The following is a 20,349-nucleotide window of genomic DNA, read 5'->3' as shown; positions in this document are numbered from 1 at the left end:
TTCTCTGCCTGGAACATCCTTCTGCTCACCCTCCAAGCTCCTTGAGGTCTCTGCTCAAATATTCTTTAATGAGAGAGGTCTTCAGACCATCATTATGGAATAAGACCATCTCTACCATCACGCTTTAGCTCCCTTAACCTGATTTTGTCTTATTAACATTTATCATCACTTGGCATATTATATATTTGATTACTTATAGTCTGCCTCTCCTTACTAGAACATAAGTTCTGAGAGAATGTAAGTTCCTTGACTTTATGTTGTTGTTTCTACTATATTCTTAGTGCCTGAAACAGTGGCACACAGTAGGTGCTCAATAAATATTTATTGACTAAATGAATGAATCCATGAAGACTATAGTAAAAGGTAAGAATTTCTCTCTCTTATGTGCTCACTCCCTTTCCACATTTCTCAGTTCTTAGCACTGTAACTGTATCCTTCTAGAAATTTTCTTTGCATGTGAAGCATACCTAGAGGTATCTGCTTCTAGTCAGGATGTAGTAGGATGTGAAAAACTTCTGGTCATGGGAAGAAGCAGTGTTTTTCAATGGGACTAACAAAAAGTGGTGGGTGCAAGGAAATCCTGATGAATCATATCTAGAGAGAAATGATCCCTTCCCAGGTATAGCAGGAAACTCTAGCTTCCATACCTGGGGAATGGGCAGATACAGGTAGATGTAGAATTGGGGAGTTTTCCCAGATGCAGATGCCCATCTGGAAGGATGACTCTGAGTGAGGGAGGTGGGGAAGGGATTGCAGGAGTTGGGGATAGTGTGTGCAAGGATTGTGCTGCCTTGGGACCATTGAAGGTGTGACCTGGGTTTGGAATGGAGGAGTGGACCAGCAAAAGGCAGAGAACCGACAAGGAGAAATCAATTAGGCTTCATATACAGTGTGAGCTGGTAGGAGGGATCAGAATCTGAAAGACCCTTGGGTTCAGTCAGAAGATACTAGCCATAGGCAAAATTTGAACAAGGAAGATTTTTTTTTAAAGATTTTATTTATTTATTTGACCGACAGAGATCACAGGTAGACAGAGAGGCAGGCAGAGAGAGAGGAGGAGGAAGCAGGCTCCCTGCTGAGCAGAGAGCCCGATGCGGGGCTCCATCCCAGGACCCTGGGATCATGACCTGAGCCGAAGGCAGAGGCTTTAACCCACTGAGCCACCCAGGCGCCCCAAACAAGGAAGATTTAATATAAAGAATTGCTAACCACATGAAAGGTGGTTAACTACTGAAAGAGATAAAGGAGAACTCTAAAGTAGTAGCTACAGGGGTGCCTGAGTGGCTCAGTGGGCTAAGCCTCTGCCTTTGGCCCAGGTCATGATCCCAGGGTCCTGGGATCAAGCCCCACATGCGGCTTCCTGCTCAGCGGGGATCCTGCTTCCCCACCCACCCCACGCCCGCCTGCCTCTGCCTACTTGTGATCTCGCGCTCTCTCTCCCTCTCTGTCAAATAAATGATAAAATCTTTAAAAAAATAAAAATAAAGTAGTAACTACAGAAAGCAGTAACCAGTCCTAGAGCTGACAGAAAAGTTAATAATCAAGGAACTTAGACTGGGAACCACTGCCAGGGCCCTGGCATGCCTATCAATTTGCCACCAAGTAGAGAGACAAAACAGTGGAAGAAAAAAAAGTCCCTTCTTTCTCTTTCAGATTTGCGATGTCTCTCCAATGCTTTCTGTTGACAGGGCCTAACATCAACCCAACTGTCAAGGGAGAAATGTAGTCTGCAGAATCACCCCAGGATCCCAGAGTAGGGCAAAGAAAGATGGATATGCTGCTGAGCAGCAATAAATTAATAAATGGCATAAAAATACATATGTAAAAAAGACATAAAACCACCACAAATTCATCTCCTTTCTGATCTTTGCTGAGACAGTACCAGTGGAGGAGGGACTGGTGAGCAGAGAAAAATCATGTAGTTTCCAACATTCTCCTGGTTTTTGGATTCTGGGGGCCCTATAAGTGTTGAATTCAAAGATAAACAAAGAATAGAGGACACTGGCTAGGAGCTGGGCGAATCAGCAGTTAACTCGGTCTGCATAAAGGTACTGCTCAGCACCAGGCCAATTCGACTTTAGGTAAATGTATTCCATTTGCTACTGTTTTTCTATACACAATTCCTGGAGTACGGTTTTATTTTATTTCTTTTTTTTTAAAGATTTATGTATTTGAGAGAGAGAGAGACTGCACGTGTGCCCATGTGTGCACAATTGGGGGCAGAGGGAGAGAATATCCAAGCAGAAGACCCATGAGATCTTGACCTGAGCTGAAACCAAGAATTGGCTGCTTAACTGACTGAGCCACCCAAGTGCTCCTGGAGTACAATTTTTTAAAAGACCCATGTATAAATAAACAGGGAAATGTTACTCATGATTGAGAAAAAATGCAGACAATAGGAACATATCCACAGGTGGCCCAGGCATTGGACTTATCAGCTAAGTACTTGAAATTAACTATTATAAACATGTTAAATAATTGAAGAAAAAGAGATGGATATTAAGGAAGAGAAATGGAAACTCTAAAAATAAAAACAAGTGGAAACTGAAATTCTAGAACCAAAAAATAAAATACAAGACATAAAAAAAAAAATCCACTGGATAGGCTTAATAACAGAGTAGCCATTGGTGAACAATGGATAAGAGAACTTGAACACAACTAACAGCAAGAAGCCGAGAAGACAAAAGCAGAGATAAAAATGGAATTCTTAAAAAAAAAAAAAATCCACTCAGTTAATACAAAAGAAGGCAGGATAAGAGAAATAAAAGACAAGTAGTGAGCAAATAGCTCACTGGTAGGCTCAAAGTCAACTCTTTCAATAATTACATTAAATACAAATGGCCCAGGGTGCCTGGGTGACTCAGTCCGTCAAGCAGTTGCCTTGGGCTCAGGTTATGATCCCAGGGTCTTGGGATGGAGCTTGGAGTCAGGCTGTCTACTCAGCAGGGAGCCTGCTTCTCTCTTTCCCTCTGCTGCTCCCTGTGCTTGTGCGCGCATGCGCGCTCTCTCTCTGTCAAATAAATAAATAAAATCTTAAATAAATAAATAAATAAATACAAATGGACCAAATACTTCACTTAAAGGCAGTGATTTACAGACTGCATAACAACAACAAAAAACTTCACTCTGCTGGCTACAAGAGACGCATTTTAATTATAAAAATTAAACATAGGTCACAAGTAACAGATCAATAAAAGAAACCATGCAAACAGTAACTAAGAGAAAGATGGAGTGACTATATTAATGTCATTGAAATAGACTTAAAGACAAGTAGTTTTAACATAAATATAGAGAGTCACTCTTTTTTTTTTTCTTTAACATTTTATTTAAATAAAAGAGAGGGAACACGAGCAAGGGAAGGGGAGAGGAAGAAGCAGGCGCCCCATAGAGCAAGGCTCCATCCGGAGATCATGACCTGAGCCACCCAGCTGCCCCAGGAGAGTCACTCTTAATGATAAAAGAGTCAAATCATCAAGAAAGTATTAAAATATTAAATTTATTTGTACCACAATAACAAAGCTCAAAATACATGCAACAACAGCCATCGGAACTAAAGGGACAGATAGACAAATGCACAATTTTATAGTTAAAGTCACAATTAGAGTTGCAGATTTTAATATTACACATTCAGTAATTGATAGAACAGCTAGAAAAAATTTATAAAGATACAGAGAATTTAAACAGCACTATCAACCAACTTAACCTAACTAGTATTTCTATAACATTACATCCTACAACTGTGGGATACTCATTCTTTCCAAATATACGTGGAACATTCACCAAGATAGAACGAGATCTTGTCCATAAAACCAGTCTCAATAAATTTCGAAGGATTGAGAGCATACAGAATGTTCTAAAAGTCAATAACAGAAACATATCAGGAAAATGTCAAATATGTGAAAATTAAAAACAAGCCAGCAAATAACCCTTGGATTAAAGAAGAAATTATAAGGGGAATTAGAAAATACTTTAAACTGATGGAAAATGAAAAGAAGAAACCTAACATACTCAAAGTTGTTAGATGTGGCTAAAGGAGTTCTTAGACAGGAATTTATGTTTTTTAATATTCAAATTGGAAAAAGAAGAAAGGTCTAAAATCATTAAACTTCCACCTTAAGAAGCCAGAATAAGAAAAACAAATTAAACCCATAGTAAGTAGAATGAAGGAAACAATCAAGCAAAAATCAGACAGTGGAGAAATATTAGCAAAACCAAATGTTGGTCCTTCATAAAGATTAATGCAATTGATGCTCTCTAACAGGATTGATTAAGAAAAAGAAAGAAAAGTGAAAATTATCAGTAGAGGAAGGCAGAGAGGACAACTCTACAGATATTAAAAATATCAAAATTATAATACAGAAGTATTATGAATAATTTATGCTAATAGATTCAACAAATTCTTCAAAAAACCCAACTAACAAATCTAATGCGAGATGAAATAGAAAACCAAAATAATTCTCTTTTAAATAAATTGAATTTATAATTAACAACCTTAGAACTTCCCACTTAGATTACTTTACTGGTGAATTCTATCGAATATTTAATTAAGAAATAATACCAGTCTCACCCAAGTTCTTTGAGAAAAAAGAAGAGGAGAGATGACTTCCCATCTTGTTTTTTGAAGCCATTCACCATACCTGTTTCCAACCTCGACAAAGATATTATAGGAAAAGAACATTATAAATCAATATTCCTCACAATAACAGAATAAAAGAAATTTTATGATCATCTCAATAGATGGAGACAAAACATTTTACAAAACTTCATGTCCATTCATGGCAACAAAACAAAACAACAACTGCTAGGAAACTAAAAATAGAAGAAACGTTTTCAATCTCGTGTAAATACCTAAAGATAATACCACACTTAAAGATAAAATATTGGAAAATTTCCCCCTAGGGAATTGTTTTATTTATTTATTTATTTTATATATCATTGTTAATGTTCAGCATTCTCCCATAGGTTCAAGCCACTGTAGCAAGGAAAGGAGAAGAAATTAAAATAATTAAAAGGCAAAAAGATTGGAAAGAAATATAATTTTTAATTCACAGATCAGATTGTGCATATAGAAAATCTACAGATGTGTACAAAAAGCCTCACGAGGTCTGGTCGTTTAGAAGTAGTTTCATAGCAGAAGACAAAGTCGATGTACATATGTATTTCTATGTAAAAGCAACAGTTGGAAAATAGAGTAAAAGTACCTTTCCAATAGCATCAAAAAACAAAATATACTTAGTAATAAATTTAATAAGACATGTGCATGATATCTACACCAAAAACTACAAAATGTTTCTGACAAAAAACCAAAGTCATAAGTAAATAAAGAGATACACTACATCTATGGATTCTAAGACTCAGATTTCAATTCTGCCAAGTTGACTGTCAGCAGGTTCTTGGCACTTACGTGGAAATTCAAATTGTAAATTATGAAGTAATCATGAAAAAGGAAAACAAAGTTGGAGGACTCACATTACCTGTTTTTGAGACTTATTATAAAGTTATAGTAACTACAAGAGTTTGATATTGACATAAAGATAGACAAATACATCAATGAAATAGAATAAATAGTCCAGATAAAAAACTAAAACTCCTCTGGTTAATTGGTTTTGACAAAGGCACCAAAGTAATTAAATGGAGAGAGAAAAGTCTTTTCAACAAATTGTACTGGGTGACTGGATATCTGTGTGTAGGACTTTCTCACACCAAACACAACAGTTAATTTGAGATAAATCATAGGTGTTTTTTTTTTCTAATTTTTACATGGTGGGATTTAATTTAATTTAATTTTAATTCAAGTTAACAAATAATGTAGTATTGGTTTCAGGAGTAGAATTTCGTGATACATCACTTACATACAATACCCAGTGCTCATTACAAGTGCCCTGCTTAATGCCCATCACTCATTTTCCCCATCCCCCACCCACCTCCCTACACCAACCCTCCATTTGTTCTCTATAGTTAAGAGTCTTTTATGGTTTGCCTCCCTCTCAGTTTTTATCTTATTTTTCCTTCTCTAGCCCTATGTTCAACTGGTTTTTTTGTTTGTTTTGTTTTTAAAGATTTTATTTATTTATTTGTCAGGGAGAGAGAGAGACAGAGAGCACAAGCTGGGGGAGTGGCAGAGTGAAAAGCAGGCTCCCACTGGACAGAGAGCCCAATGTGGGACTTGATACCCGGAACTTGGGATCATGACCTGAGCCAAATGGCAGACGCCCAACCGACTGAGCCACGTAGGCATCCCTGTTCATCTGTTTTGTTTCTTAAATTCCACATATGAGTGAAATCTTATGCTATTTGTCTTTCTGATTGACTTATTTTGCTTAGCATAGTACACTCTGGCTCCATCCATGTTGTTGCAAATGGCAGGATTTCATTCTTTTTGATGGTAGAGTATTCCATTATATATTATATATGTATATCATTATTCCATTATATTCCATTATATATGTATATCACACCTTCTTTAGCCATTCATCAGTCAATGGACAAATATTTGGGCTCTTTCCATAATTTGGCTATCGTTGATAGTGCTGCCATAAACCTTAGGGTGTATGTGTCCCTTCACATCGACATTTTTGTATCCTTTGGATAAATGCTTAGCAGTACAATTTATGGGCCGTAGAGTAGCTCTATTTTTAACTTTTTGAGGAAGCTCCATACTGTTTCCCAGAGAGGTTGCACCAGTTTGCCTTCTCACCAACAGTGCAAGAGAGTTCCCCTTTCTCCCCATCCTCACCAACATCTGTTGTTTCCTGAGTTGTTGATTTTAGCCATTCTGACTGGTATGAGGTGGTATCTCACTGTGGTTTTGATTTGTATTTCCCTGATGCTGAGTGATATTGAGCATTTTTCATGTGTCTGTTAACCATCTGGATGTCTTCTTTGGAGAAATGTCTGTTCATGTCTTTTTCACATTTCTTAACTGGATCATTTACTTTGGGGTGTTGAGTTTGAGTTCTATACAGATTCTGGATACCAGCCCTTTATCTGATATGTCATTAGCAAATATCTTCTCCCATTCCATAGGTTGCCTCTTAGTTTTGTTGATTATTTCCTTTGCTGTGAAGAAATTTTTATCTTTAAGAGGGCCCAATGGTTCATTTTTGCTTTTGTTTCCCTTGCCTCCAGAGATGTGTCTAGTAGGAAGTTGCTGCGGCTAAGGTCAAAGAGGTTGCTGCCTATGTTCTCCTCTAGGATTTTGATTGTTTCCTACCTTACATTTATGTTTTTCATCCATTTTCAATTTATTTTTATGTATGGTGTAAGAAAGCAGCTCAGTTTCATTATTCTGCATGTTGCTGTCCAGAGTTCCCTGCACCATTTGTTGAAGAGACTGTCTTTTTTCCATTGGCTATTCTTCCCTGCTTTGTCGAAGATTAGTTGATCATACAGTTGTGTGCCCATTTCTGGGTTCTCTATTCTGTTCCATTGATCTATGTGTCTGTTTCTGTGCCAGTACCATACTGTCTTGATGACTACAGTAATACAGCTTGAAGTCTGGTATTGAGATGTCTCCTGCTTTGGTTTCCTTTTTCAATATTACTTTAGCTACTCAGGGTCTTTTCTGGTTCCATACCAATTTTTAGGATTATTTGTTCTAGTTCTGCGAAAAATGCTGGTGTTATTTTGATTGGGATTGCATTGAATGTGTGGATTGCTTTGGGTAGTATAGACATTTTAACAATATTTGTTCTTCCAATCCATGAGCATGGGATGTTTTTCAATTTCTTTGTGTCTTCTTCAAATTCTTTCATAAGTGTCCTATAGTTTTCAGAGTACAGGAATAAACTTCTGTGGTTTAGGTTTATTCCTAGGTATCTTATGGGTTTTGCTACACTTGTAAATGGGATGGATTCCTTGATTTCTCTTTCAGCTGCTTCATTATTAGTGTATAGAAATGCAACAGATTTCTGTACATTGATTTTATATCCTGTACTTTGCTGAATCCCAATAACAGTTCTAGCAATTTTTTTGGTGGAGTCTTTTGAAAAACCTTTGCTTATTAGCAGACACTACTTAGAGAGTGAAAAAGCAAGCCATGGACTGGAGAAGAAGTTTTGTAGTACATATATTTAACAAAGGAATTGGATCCAGATAAATAGATATAGAACTTCTATGGCTCAATAATAAAAAAGGTTAACAACCCAATAATAAATATTTGGGCAAAGGACTTGAACAGGCACTTTCTTTCTTTTTTTTTTTTTTTAAAGATTTCATTTTATTTATTTGACAGAGAGAGATCACAAGTAGACGGAGAGGCAGGCAGAGAGAGAGAGGGAAGCAGGCTTCTTGCCGAGCAGAGAGCCCGATGCGGGACTCGATCCCAGGACCCTGAGATCATGACCTGAGCCGAAGGCAGCGGCTTAACCCACTGAGCCACCCAGGCGCCCCTGAACAGGCACTTTCAACAGAAGATATGCAAATGGCCAATATACACATAAGTTGTTCAATGTCTTTAATCATCGAGGAAATGCAAATTAAATTCTACCTGGTAGAATAGCTAAAATGAAAGACTGACAGCACCAATGTTGTGATGATATGGAGCCCCTGGCCCTCTTCTATGCTGCTGGTACAGCAAAGACGGTACAACCATTGGGAAATTGTTAGGCAGTTCCTTACAAAGTTAGACTGAAACCTATCCTATGACCCAACATCTCCAGAAAATGAAAACGTATATCTGCAAAGGACTCATACATGAATGTTCCTAGCGGACTTATTCAAAATATCTTAAAACTGGAAACAATCCAAATGGCTATCAACAGGTAAATGAATGAACAGACTGTGGTGTAGTTATCCGACGGGATACTACTCAACAATAAAAAGAAATAAACTTCTGGTATATGCAAAAATAGGTTTATGGACTAATGAAGCCAGCTGTAAAAGAGTACAAATTGTATGATCCCATTATGAGGCTCAAGAACAGAGAAAACTAATGTATGGTGATAGAAATCAGAACAGTGGTTTCCTTTGAAGGAGTGGTGTTGACTAGAAAGGGGTGTAAAGGAATTTTCTGGGGTGATGAAAATAATCTATATTTGATAGGTGTATGAATTACATTAGTGTATACATGTATCAAAATTCATTTAACTCTACCTATAAGACCTGTGTATTTCACTGTATGTAAATTATACCCCAATTAAAACAAATATTTTTATTTGGACAATGTAGATTTAAATGGAAAACTTTATTTGCACAAATTAGTCTGGGGATAAAAAACTTAGAGTAGTATTACAAGAAAAGGCTATCACATTTTCTTCATTTTCCCAGGGGATACAGGAAGAAAAATGCCTTTATTTTATTACTATTTTTTAAAGATTTATTTATTTTTATTTGAGAGAGAGAGTACACATGCGTGCAAGCTGGGAGAGGGGTAAGAGGCTAAGGGAGAGGGAAAAAGAATCCTCAAGTAGACCCCCTGCTGAGCAGGGAGCCTGAAATCAGGCTCCATCCACAGACCCTGAGATCATGACCTGAACTGAAACCAAGAGTCTGATGCTTAACCAACTGCGCCACCCAGGTACCCTACAAAATGCCTTTAAATGATAGCAAAAGACTTCTGTAAAATTCATATTTGAGTTAACACAACCACCATAGCTGATAAGGTGAAAGACCGTATTCTCCCTAATTGAAAAGGCATTCCTGGGTGGCTCAGTCGGTTAAGCATCTGACTTCGGCTCAGGTCATGATCTCAGGGTCCTAGGATCGAGCCCTGCATCAGGCTCCCTGCTCAGCATGGAGCCTATTTCTTCTCCCTCTGCCCCCTGGCTTGTGCTCTCTCTTTTGCTCACTCTCTTTCTCTCAAATAAATAAGTAAAATTAAAAAAAAAAAAAGAGAGAAAGGTTGATGAATACTACTTGTGCTAGGTTGAATAGTGTCCCCCCCCATTCACGTCCATCTGGAACTCCAGAATGTGACTTTATTTGGAATTAGGATTTTTGTACATGGAATTAGTTAAGGCAAGGTCGTCCTGGATTACGGTAGGCCCCAAATCCGATGACTAGAGTCATTATGAGGAGGCCATGTAGAGATGCAGAGACGACAGAGTGGGGGGAAGGCTATGTGACAATGGAGGAAGAATCTGGGGAGATGTTGGATTGCTAGCTAGGGAATGCCAAGGATTTCTGGAACCACCAGAACCGAGAAAGAGGCATGCAACAAATTCTCCGATCTCCCTCGTGGCCCCAAGAAGGAATCAACCTTGCTTGAAATCTTGACTTCAGACCTCTAGCCTGCTGGACTCTGTGAGAATAACAGAATAATTTCTGTTGTAATCCACCGCGTTTGTGGTAATTAATTATGATAGCACTAGGAAGCGAATGTACTGCACATTAAGTTATCAAAGAATAAAGCTTGAAGTATTCAGCCATCTGTTTGTTGTGCTCAAGTAGACTTTAATCAATAAACTAAAAATATGCTCTGGAAAACATATGCTTTTTTTTAGTAGACATTCAGATGACACACACCTGAGATAAGTGTACCTATTTTTTGGCTACTTCATATTGTTATTTTCTAATGCTACAATAAATCCTGAAGGCCTGTCCCTGTTAGCACACAGAGAGAAGCCTGTCTATGCCTCTCTTGCTTGCCCTGGGACCAGGGAATTCGTCTTTCTAAAGACTGAGCTGTATTCCAGGATGTGGATTTGCCATGATTTACTTTGCTCCTCCTGAGATCTTCAATTTAAATCTGTTCGATTCACTCCCATCCCATGCAAGCCAATTCAATAAGCATCCACAGAGCAGCCTCTCTGTGCCAACCACTCTGCTACGATCCCATTCTGGTTTCATCTTGATTGACTACCTCTACCCTTCAGGTCTCATAGCAAAGATACTTCTTGAAAATCTATTACGAAATAAAACACAAGAGACTGATAATATAACCATAGTAGGGACACCTGGGTGGCTCAGCTGGCTGAGCGTCTGCCTTTGGCTTTGGTCATGATCCCAGGGTCCTGGATCGAGTCCCGCATTGGAATCCTTGCTCAGTGGGGAGTCTGCTTTCCCCTCTGCCTGCAGCTCACCCCTGCTTGTGTGCTGTGTCTGGCAAATAAATAAATAAAATCTTTTTAAAAAATCCTAAAAAAATAATACCATAGTAAAAGGGATTGATGTTTGGGATGGATAAAATATTTTTCTTTTCCTCTACCGACTTTCTTATTTTAATAGGCTCTGATGTCCTTACCTAATCAGGCTTCTTGGGATTTGGAATTTGTCCCAGATAGCAAGGTGCTCCTCAGCCTAGGAAGAAGTGACAGAACTGCAGAAAGTGTAAAAGAACGGGATCCGATCGGATTTACCTGAGAAAAACACAACCCTCGGAGCCGTGAGGACAAACCCAGATGATCTGCAGTTGCTCAGCATGTACTGGTCCTGTTCCAGGTGCAGGCACCGGCTTCCTGGCCTGTGCAATACACAGCCACTGGCTGTAACAGAGTATCTCATTTAGTTCTTGCTGCTGATGTCAGGAAGCACCTTAACTGTTGCTTTCCTGCTTTTGAGTTAGACTGGCCCTTACATAGTGAGCATTCGGAGTCATCATTCCTTTAATTAACAATTCTTTTTGAAAGATTTTATTTATTTACTTCAAAGAGAGAGAGAGAGAGAGAGCAAGCATGAGTGGGGGGAGGGGAGGGAGAAGCAGACTACGTGCTGATGTGGGACTCGATGCCAGGATTCTGGGATCATGTACTGAGCCAAAGGCAGGCGCATAACCGACTGAGCCAACAAGGCGTCCCCAATTTAAATCTTTGGCTCAGGGTGAGAAAGATGACCCAGGAGATGGGGATCACAGGGCACCGTCTAGGAGGCTGCCCTCCTAGGATGGGGTGATCCTGCTTCTGCCTTGCCGGGCCGCCTGGAATCATCGGTCTCTTCTCCAGGCCACATGTCCATCATTTCAACTGCTCCACAAAGGAAAGTCTCCATCTGCCTCCACTCTCCTCCCATTCTGGAGGCAATATTTCCTTTAATTCTTGCCCTGGAAACAAGTGTAAGACTCCAGATGATCTGGAGACAACAGAGTTGTTGTTTCTCTCGATCTGGACACCACGTGATCTATATTCCTGTGAATTTCTTGCTAAAATGGGTCTCCCCAGCGTCTAAAAAAGACTCGTTAATAACAACCATTCCTAGATGTTTTTCACGTGGGAGGCCTTTCCTGTCTAATCTCTCCTGTACATCTGTGAACGAGGTGTTAGCTATTTATCTTTCGAAACTTTCATTTGTCTGATTTGGTCCTTCCAATGAAAACATTTTGAATCTCAGTTCTGTAATCTGCGGGCATTAGCTGTCCCTCCTAGACTCGTGTCATCTGCTCACTCGCTAAGCCTGTCCTCTAAATCTTTAGCCATGTCACCAGGGAGAGTATAACAGAGACTAGAGACCTGGGGAGACCATTAGAGACAACCAGCAGATGGCTGCTATACCGTTAGTCATGCAACTTGGAAACTTGCTTATGATTTTCCCCCCAAAGTATTATCCCTCTGCTCATGTGGACTATTTGATCCATGAAATAATCTTGGGACATTGTGTCAAAGAGTTTATTATGGTAATCAACACAGGCCATGGTGATGGCAGTCCTCTGATTTCCAACCTAATTTCCACCCCCTCTCACATCTAGCTAGGGTAAGCCGTAAGTGTAAGGGGAATTTGCTCTGAGAAAGCCAGTGTTCTCAGATGACCACTTCCTTTGATAAGAGCATATTAATTTCCACATCCAGAATCTAACGTGCTCTGAAAACCGGGACAAAATAGGCACCTGTGTTCTTCTAGAGCTTCTCACCTGCCCGTGATTCTTGGAAATTTCCAACCACATCTCTGAGACCCTCTGTGTAAACTCCTGCTGCACCCAAGGGAGTGTTTTGTCTGAGCCTGGGGAGATCTGAGCTCACTGAAGCAATATGCGTCTTGTCCATTTCCCTGTCTCCCCTCTCTGTCCTCTGTTCGTGGCTTCCAGTTTGAGATTCTTTGCATTTTGGTGCTAAACACATAGAAACAAATCGTTCCTGGCATCTCACTGCCACTTGTGAACTCACCAGTCTATTTTGAGCCGTGGGTTAATTCTCTCCTTGTTCTTCTCGCTTCGAAAAAGAAAAATTAACCCAACAACAGCTCCTCACTTTCTTTAGTGTTTTTTGTGACTGTCAGCCCCTTCTGTGTTTTGACTTCTGCGGAGACTTTTCTTCCTTCCTCCTCCAGTTAAGTATGAAAGGTTGTCCCTAGATTAGGCATGCCTGGAGGCTGCAAGCATCCCCCTGTTTGCACGCTTCTCCCAATGCCCCCTTTCTATCTCCAGGGGCTGGCACAAATGTCTTGCACCTAGTAAGTGTTTAATAAATATTCATATATACAGATTTTCAAAAGGTAAACTTTGAAAGCTAATTAAGAATTGATTTCACTGTTGTTCCATGGCCACAGGAAACCTTTGGAGAGGGGATGGGGTTTGGAAGATGATGCTGGCGGCTAAGCCCCTGGAGAGGAGCAGGACAAAAGAGGGTTAGTTTTTCCTTTTTTGACCTTTCCTTTAGCAACCAAGAAGTGGAAGACCGCAAGTGCGTTGTTTCTAATGCACCCCTCCCTTTCTTTTTTATCAACCAAATTGTATTTGCTGAGGATTCACTGTGTGCAAGGCCCCTAAGAGGTCACAGAAGCTTTCATCCAGCCCAGAACCAGCGCTAACAACCTCATCCCCCCCATCTCAGGATGTGCGCATGGCTTCTCGCCTGGAGGAGTTCACTTTTAAAATGCAGCATCTCCCAGCCAGAAACAAAAGCCTTGGGAGATGAGCTCCTTGGGTCTCGGCAGCTAACATCTTGCTAACCACCTGCCTGTGGAGACAGGCTGGCCTGGCCTTAGCTGTGTGACCTCTGAGAAGACAAGGAGCCCTTCTGAGCCCTCATCCGTGTAGATCTGACGGACTCCTCATCTGTATAATGGGGGTACCTGATAATATTTGCCTTAAGGGCTTGTAGTGAGAATCTAACAAAACAATGTGGGCATGGGTATGTGCTTTATTAGCTCATTTGTTTATTTATTTACTATTCGTTGCCTTGTTGGTCCTGTCAGCAGGGCCCTCTGCCTAACGGTGTCCACCAGAGACAGCCCTGGAAGCAAGGGGGTGCGGGTGTGAGGCAAGTAGCCCATGAGGGCTGGAGCGATTGGGAAGCCTGTGTGTCCAATGTGCTCCGGGGGGAGAAGGGGTTGCCCAAGGGAGACCTGAAAGATACACTTGGCCGTTTTGCCATGGGCTGGTAGGCCTGGCCAGCAGAGGCTCTGTCTTTGTAGTCATTGCCCAGCCCTCCTTGTCTGGACTGAGCATGTGCTGTGACAGCTCTACCTTTTCGGGTGACCTGCCAGCATCACCAGGCTCAGAGCTATCCTGGGGAAGACTGAGACCGAGGAGCTGTGTGTTGACAACACAGGCACGGAGGACTCAACTGTGGGGTTCTCTTGGAAGGGGACACGTGGGCATGCGCATGCCCGTGGAGGTAGAGGGAGGCCTGCGTGTGGGGAAGGGCTGGAAGAAAGAAGGTGGGGTGACCTATGTGCTTTGCTTCCCTTCCCCCCTCCTGAGTGTGTCTGCAGAAGACATCATTCTGGGCTCATCTTCACGTCCCCGGTGGGCTCTGCACAGGGCCTGGCCCACAGCAGGTGCTCAGGAAATATTTTCCAAAGATTGAAGGGATGAGACAGGTGGGAAGAGTCCATTTCTGGCCAGCGGTTCCTTTTTGAGGGCCTCAGAAGTTGCTGTGGGGCCCGGGTCTTCTAGTGCCATGAAGCGTGTGGGGGCCACCAGGGGCCACTGGTCAGAGAAACAGCGACTTGTGCCTGCCGTGTCCATGATGGAATGATGCTGTGACCACACATCCCAGCATAACTGAGAAGACTCTGTGACGCTTGGTGGTCAGACGCAAATTAGGACCGCAGTTCGTTGTCCTTCCTTTAAGTGAGACAAAAAAACCATCGGGAGCTGAGTTTTCTGGTACTCCTTGTTCCAGCCCTCCCCTCCCTTTATCCCTTCTCTCCACAACCTTGGTGATAGTTGGCACTCCTAATGTTTGAAGGCCCTGGGATTTTATTTTGTGAAATAAAGGGGGAGAGTGAGACAGTGGGCAGGGACTGCGTGTGTAGGTGATGGATGGTGACCCACCCTGCCTCTCCTCCTCCTGGCTTTCCAGAGAGCTGTGGAAACTCCCCAGTGGCGATGGCGGCAGCTGCACCCTCATGGTGGGGGGAGGATCTAATCCACAGGGAAGGCAGCCCTCTGTGACGCCCCGAAGGAAGCAACGAGGAGTATGGTGTTCTCCGGTGCCTTTGGGATATTTCTTCAGTGTGGTAGACCAAAATGTGGACTTTTGTTGTGGGCCGTCTTTGGGGACCCTGCGAGCAAGTGGTTGGGAAACAGAGTTCCTATTGACAATCTGTTCTTTGCAGAAGGAACAAAAAAAAAAAAAAAAAAGAATTATTTGTCTGACAACAGCCATAATTTATGTCACGTAAGGCTTTGCAGATTATGATGGATTCTCGTGGCCATTTTTTCTTCGGATCCTCATGGCAGCCTGGTGGTTGGCGTGAACCTGGCGAGTCCTGGTGTCTCCGTTGGCCGGGTCAGGACACTGAGGCCCAGGAGTCACTCTGCTGCTCTAATTCCTTCCTGCCGTGACTCAAAGGTGGCTCTCCTCATCCTTGCTGGCTGATCCCTAACCACCTGCTCCCCTCACTGACCCCTCAATGGCGGGAACCTGCTCCTTCCTACTGGGGAAGCCAGGCTCTCAGTTACCAAGCACGGAGGACTAAAACTGGCATCGGGATGATCTGCTCTTGCTCTTGCCTTTTACTTCGGAAAGGTGTCTCTCTTGGACTTGCACCGGTGGTGAGGGTGTTAGTTCCGGGTTGTTTTCATGTTTGTTCTCTGCTGACCACTGTACCTTGCATCCGTGGGGCCAGAGCGCGCAATGTTCTTAGACGGTGTGTTCTTCGAGGGCAAATGCTAAGTCGCTGCACTCATCGCATGGCACTAACCCTGGGTCTAGGGTCTCTGCAAAACATCAAAGTTTTGCAGAGAGTATCCCAATGAAGATATTACAGTTACACGTTTCTGTGCTTCAGTATGAACGACCTCGTGCCTGGAAATCTGTGTGAAAATGTTTGGGCTTGGAAAGGTGACTGCGTCAAGAAGCCCTGGGGAATTCACTAATCCCCAAGGCTGGTGAATGGATTTCAGTTCCCTGAGGCATTGACTTGGAAAGATGAGACTTGTGCTGTTTGAATCTTCCTGTTTTATCGTTAAAGCTTGAAGAAGAATTTTTCTTAGCAAAGCCTTTGAAAAGAATCTAGGTCTACTGTTGGTTTACATTACAGAAAGTTATTTCAAAAAGAGAGTCAGCTTTGTAGATAAAGACCGAACTAGAAACAACCAAAACACCAAACCACCAGTGCTTTCTCAAAACTAAATGTAAAGTATAAATAGAGAACAAAACAGGAAATGGTGGTTTGCAAAAAAAAAAAAAAGGAGAGAGAGAGAGAAAGAAAGAAATATTTGTAGCTGCTCTAAAAAGTGCCTTTCCTTCCACTGTAGGACCTGAGTTCGGAGAAAGCCGCTGGCTCTAGCTCTGGCTCGTAGTAGAAACAAGAATCTTCCAGCAAGCAGTGCCCTCCTTTACCTGCGACTACTCCTTAACAAGCCCTTAGAAATACGTGGGTCGGTATCTATGTTGCAGGTGCTGATTCAGTAAATGTGCTCTTCTCTTCATCTGGTCATCGTGGACTGGGCAACTTGATTGGGTTGTCTCGCCCACCTACACTTTCACTTTGGATCAGTGCCTTCTCTTGATGTCCTAAAAGACGTGGAGGTGTGGCTTGAGGGTCAGGTTTCCCTCCTGTCCCCCTAACCAGCCCCATGGCCATCTCTTTATACGTTACCCAGAGCTGACCCTGGGAGGGAGCTGAAGGGATTTGGGCAAGGAGCCCAGGGCTGGAATCTGAGTTCTGCCCACTAATGAGCCATTTCATGCCACCTTTCTGGGCCTCAGAGCCTCATCTGTGCACCAAGGACAGTAATGCTTGTCTTTTTTTTTTTTTTTTTTAAAGATTTTATTTATTTATTTGTTAGAGAGAGAGAGGGAGCGAGCATGAGCACAGGCAGACAGAGTGGTAGGCAGAGGCAGAGGGAGAAGCAGGCTCCCCGCTGAGCAAGGAGCCCGATGTGGGACTCGATCCCAGGACGCTGGGATCATGACCTGAGCCGAAGGCAGCGGCTTAACCAACTGAGCCATCCAGGCATCCCAGTAATGCTTGTCTTAATAGAGATGATGGAGCTGAAGGTCTGTCTTGGTAGCATGTGGTGCCCTGTGTCTTGCTGGAGTGGCCTCGTTGGAAAGTGGCCCATGGGCTGATCCTGGGGAAGGCAAGTGCCCTGGGCTGGATCCTGCTGCCTCAGTGCTGGGGAATGAGAGGAGTCTGGGAAGAGGGGTTGAGTGGCTGATCATTCATTCATTCATTCTTCATTTATCTGATAAACACGTGTTAAGTCCCTAAGATGTTCCAGACACTGAAAAGGCAGATTATGTTGATCAAGACAGCGTCTCCTTCAAGGAGCTCGAGTATATTGGGAGAGACAGACAAGTATACGAACAAGTGGGATGCAGGTTGCTGTGGTAGAAATCATTCAGTCACAGCCACAGGGGAGGTTGTAGAACAGAAGCATTCACTGCAGGCAGAGAAGTGGGGAGGGACCCTTTGGGAAGCCACCTCCTTGAGGCACACAAGTCTTTGAAGGGGATTCCTTTCCATCTGGCCAAGAGGAAAGGCTTCACATTTTGGGTAGAAGTTGCTGCTTTTGGAAGAGAGGATAGAGATAGAGCTCTCTTGAAGAGCTGAGCAGAGCTCAGGTAACACCACTTTCCTGACTCTAGCCTTGGAGAAAACTGTGAGTGGAGGCACCAAAGTAGGGGTGTCTGAGGAGAACCTTCATGACTAACTTACCTTGAGTTCTCCTTCCTTCTACCTCTCCTTCCGATAGGAAGCAGGCCACTTTCATTGTCAAGTTCAAGCCCTTGAAAGCCTTCTGGAGTGGGGTAGGTAATGTGTGGTAATCTTCAGGGGCTGCACACAGGGGAGCACTTCTGCTTGGATATCTTCTAGGGTCTGGAGCAGATGGGGAGGATGGTGTACAAGATCCCTCAGGGAGTGCCAGGCTGCAAGGACCTGGTGAGGGTGGGGTGGAGAGGAGCCGGCAGTCTCCACACTCTGGCTTCCCCTTCATCATCCTGCGGCCCCGAGAACCTCAGGCCCAAAGGACCCCTCCTCTCCGAACATTCTGGGCTCTTGGGTCCTCACCCTGAGGATATGCATTGTTTCAGAGCTGTCCTCCTGGCAGATCACGTTCAACTGTCTCTTCTCCCCTTCTAAGGTAAGCTTCTCAAAGCCAGAGGGGAATGCAGCGGGCGGGCTCCACCGTGTTCCTCAGAGACAGGCTACTCAGGCAAGGCTTGATTGCAGCTGATCTAAGTCTTGGCAGAATCCCTGCGCCTCCAGGAAAAATCCCTCCCAGAGCAGGACAGCACGGGAGGCTGGTGAGGAGCTGCTTCCAGATCACCTGCCCATGACCGCACCTGCCTAGGACACATGTTGTAGGACAATTTCTCATTGCCTCCAGGATGCTGATACAGGCCCTCGCTTGGCTCTCCTTCAGGGCACAGCTGCAGACTCTAAGACTGCTTCTCTGCAGCCTGGTGGGAAGAGTGGTGCTGGTGGCTGCTTTGCAGGGGCTGTACCTCTTCCAGTGCAGTCATCTCGCCCCTTTTGTTTCTATGTTGTCCTGTGGGAACGAGGGGTGCCGGGGAGCTGATACTCCTCTTGCTTTTGCTGTCTATGTAAGCAACTGAACAAGGGCTTGTCCCTTTACTGATTGAACCTGTCAGTTTCCCTCCACAGGGAGGTTAGCGATCTAAACCTGTGCAGGGACCCAGAGAGGTGGAGAGACTCATTTCCTTTGCTCAGCTGATAAGGAGCAGAGCCAGGACTGGAGACCAGCCTTCTAAGTCTGGAGTCATCTCCACCAGTGCCCAATACTATGCTTTATGTCCTATGAACACCCACTCAAGTGGTAGCAGATCTGATCAGTCAAGTCTTCAGGGTTATGGGGTGTTGCGGTGCCCAGTGCAAATGCACACAACCGTGGCCCTGTGAAGAGGGCCATGCCCACGTGTTGGAGCACTGGCTCCTCCCACCTCCTCCCTGCTGGTGCAGCTGGTAGGGGCTGATCAGGGTCTGCACGTGACAGGGACACTTTCTCCTTTCTCTAGAGTAAGAGGTTGTAGATGGAGTTTATTTGTTTGTGTTTCTATTTTTGAATACACACCAGATATGAAACCAGAAACCGGCATGCAGAGCACAGTCCCTTTCCCTCTCCAGTCCCTGGAACCCAGCCCTCCCCCACCCCCACCACTGAGAGATGACTCCTACCATTATTAAAATTTTCCAGAGATTTCTGATGCATGTGGAAGGGTGTATGCCTGCCTCTGTGTGTATATACTTATGTGTCTTCCTCAGCCTCCATGTGATAGCGGCTGTACACGCGACTGTGTAAAATTCAACCTTTACCTTGAAGATCATTGGCTCTCACTTTATATAGCCACAAGTCTGCTGACCACGGCAGTGGCAGAGAGCATCCCCTCTCCTGCCTCCCCCCAGCTTCTTCTCACAGCCCATGGAGGTCTGCATGTAGGCATGGCCCCAGGTGTGTCAAACACGAGAGTCAATTCTCAAAGGAGCCTGAGTATTTAATGGAAACACTGAGTATTTACAGAGAAATGGTGATGGAAGAGCCAAAACAGGAGAACGGACAATTAACCCCAGTCCCTGTGGTTGCCACCCTCCCTGGGCTGGAGAGACAGAGGGAAGGGCTGCTATTGCCGAAGGCAAACTAGGTTACCCAGCCGGAGCCAGAACCATGGGAGAGAGGTTCCTGGCAGAGACACAGTGGAGCAAAGCAAGAGGGTGTTAGATTCCCTTGATTTTACCCCTGCCAACCACCACCCTTCAAACTCAGACAAGTGCCTTCCATTGGGCAATCCAGCCAGCAGCCAGCTGTCATGAAGCCTTGGAAAACCGCTGGGGGTGGCAATTAACTCCCATCACATAGAGAATTGCAGGGGCAGGGTGAGGGATGGAGCTGAGGAAGACAGGCCCAGGGCCAGCCACCAGGAACTCCAGAGTGCTGTCTTCTGGAAGGACGGCACCTGAAGGGGGAAGGCCTGTCAGTGTGCAGGACTTGATTAAAGGAAAGACATGGGCATCTGGACCAAGGAGGTGATGACTAGTCCCTCCCAGCCTAGTCCTCTCCCATGT

The 20,349-nt window shown here is 43.6% G+C and overlaps 1 protein-coding gene across 8 annotated transcripts in view; it reads left to right on the top strand.

Moving 5' to 3' along the window:
• Window positions 1-20,349, top strand: part of SCML4 (Scm polycomb group protein like 4) — a 110,141-nt gene that overhangs the window by 30,482 nt on the left and 59,310 nt on the right. Inside the window, exons 1-2 of one of the 8 annotated variants that reach the window (XM_047734001.1) lie at window positions 16,625-16,699; window positions 18,020-18,074. The exons of the other annotated variants lie outside the window; for them this stretch is intronic. The gene's annotated coding sequence lies outside the window, so the exon portion shown is untranslated. Of the gene's footprint in view, window positions 1-16,624; window positions 16,700-18,019; window positions 18,075-20,349 lie in introns of those variants that run through there. 8 annotated transcript variants of the gene reach the window in all.

The sequence above is a fragment of the Lutra lutra genome, chromosome 6 (genome assembly GCF_902655055.1).
Source record: "Lutra lutra chromosome 6, mLutLut1.2, whole genome shotgun sequence".
Taxonomy (NCBI): Eukaryota; Metazoa; Chordata; class Mammalia; order Carnivora; family Mustelidae; genus Lutra; species Lutra lutra.
The sequence above is the reverse complement of the archived record's forward strand: the minus strand, read 5'-3'. Positions and strand labels throughout refer to the sequence as shown.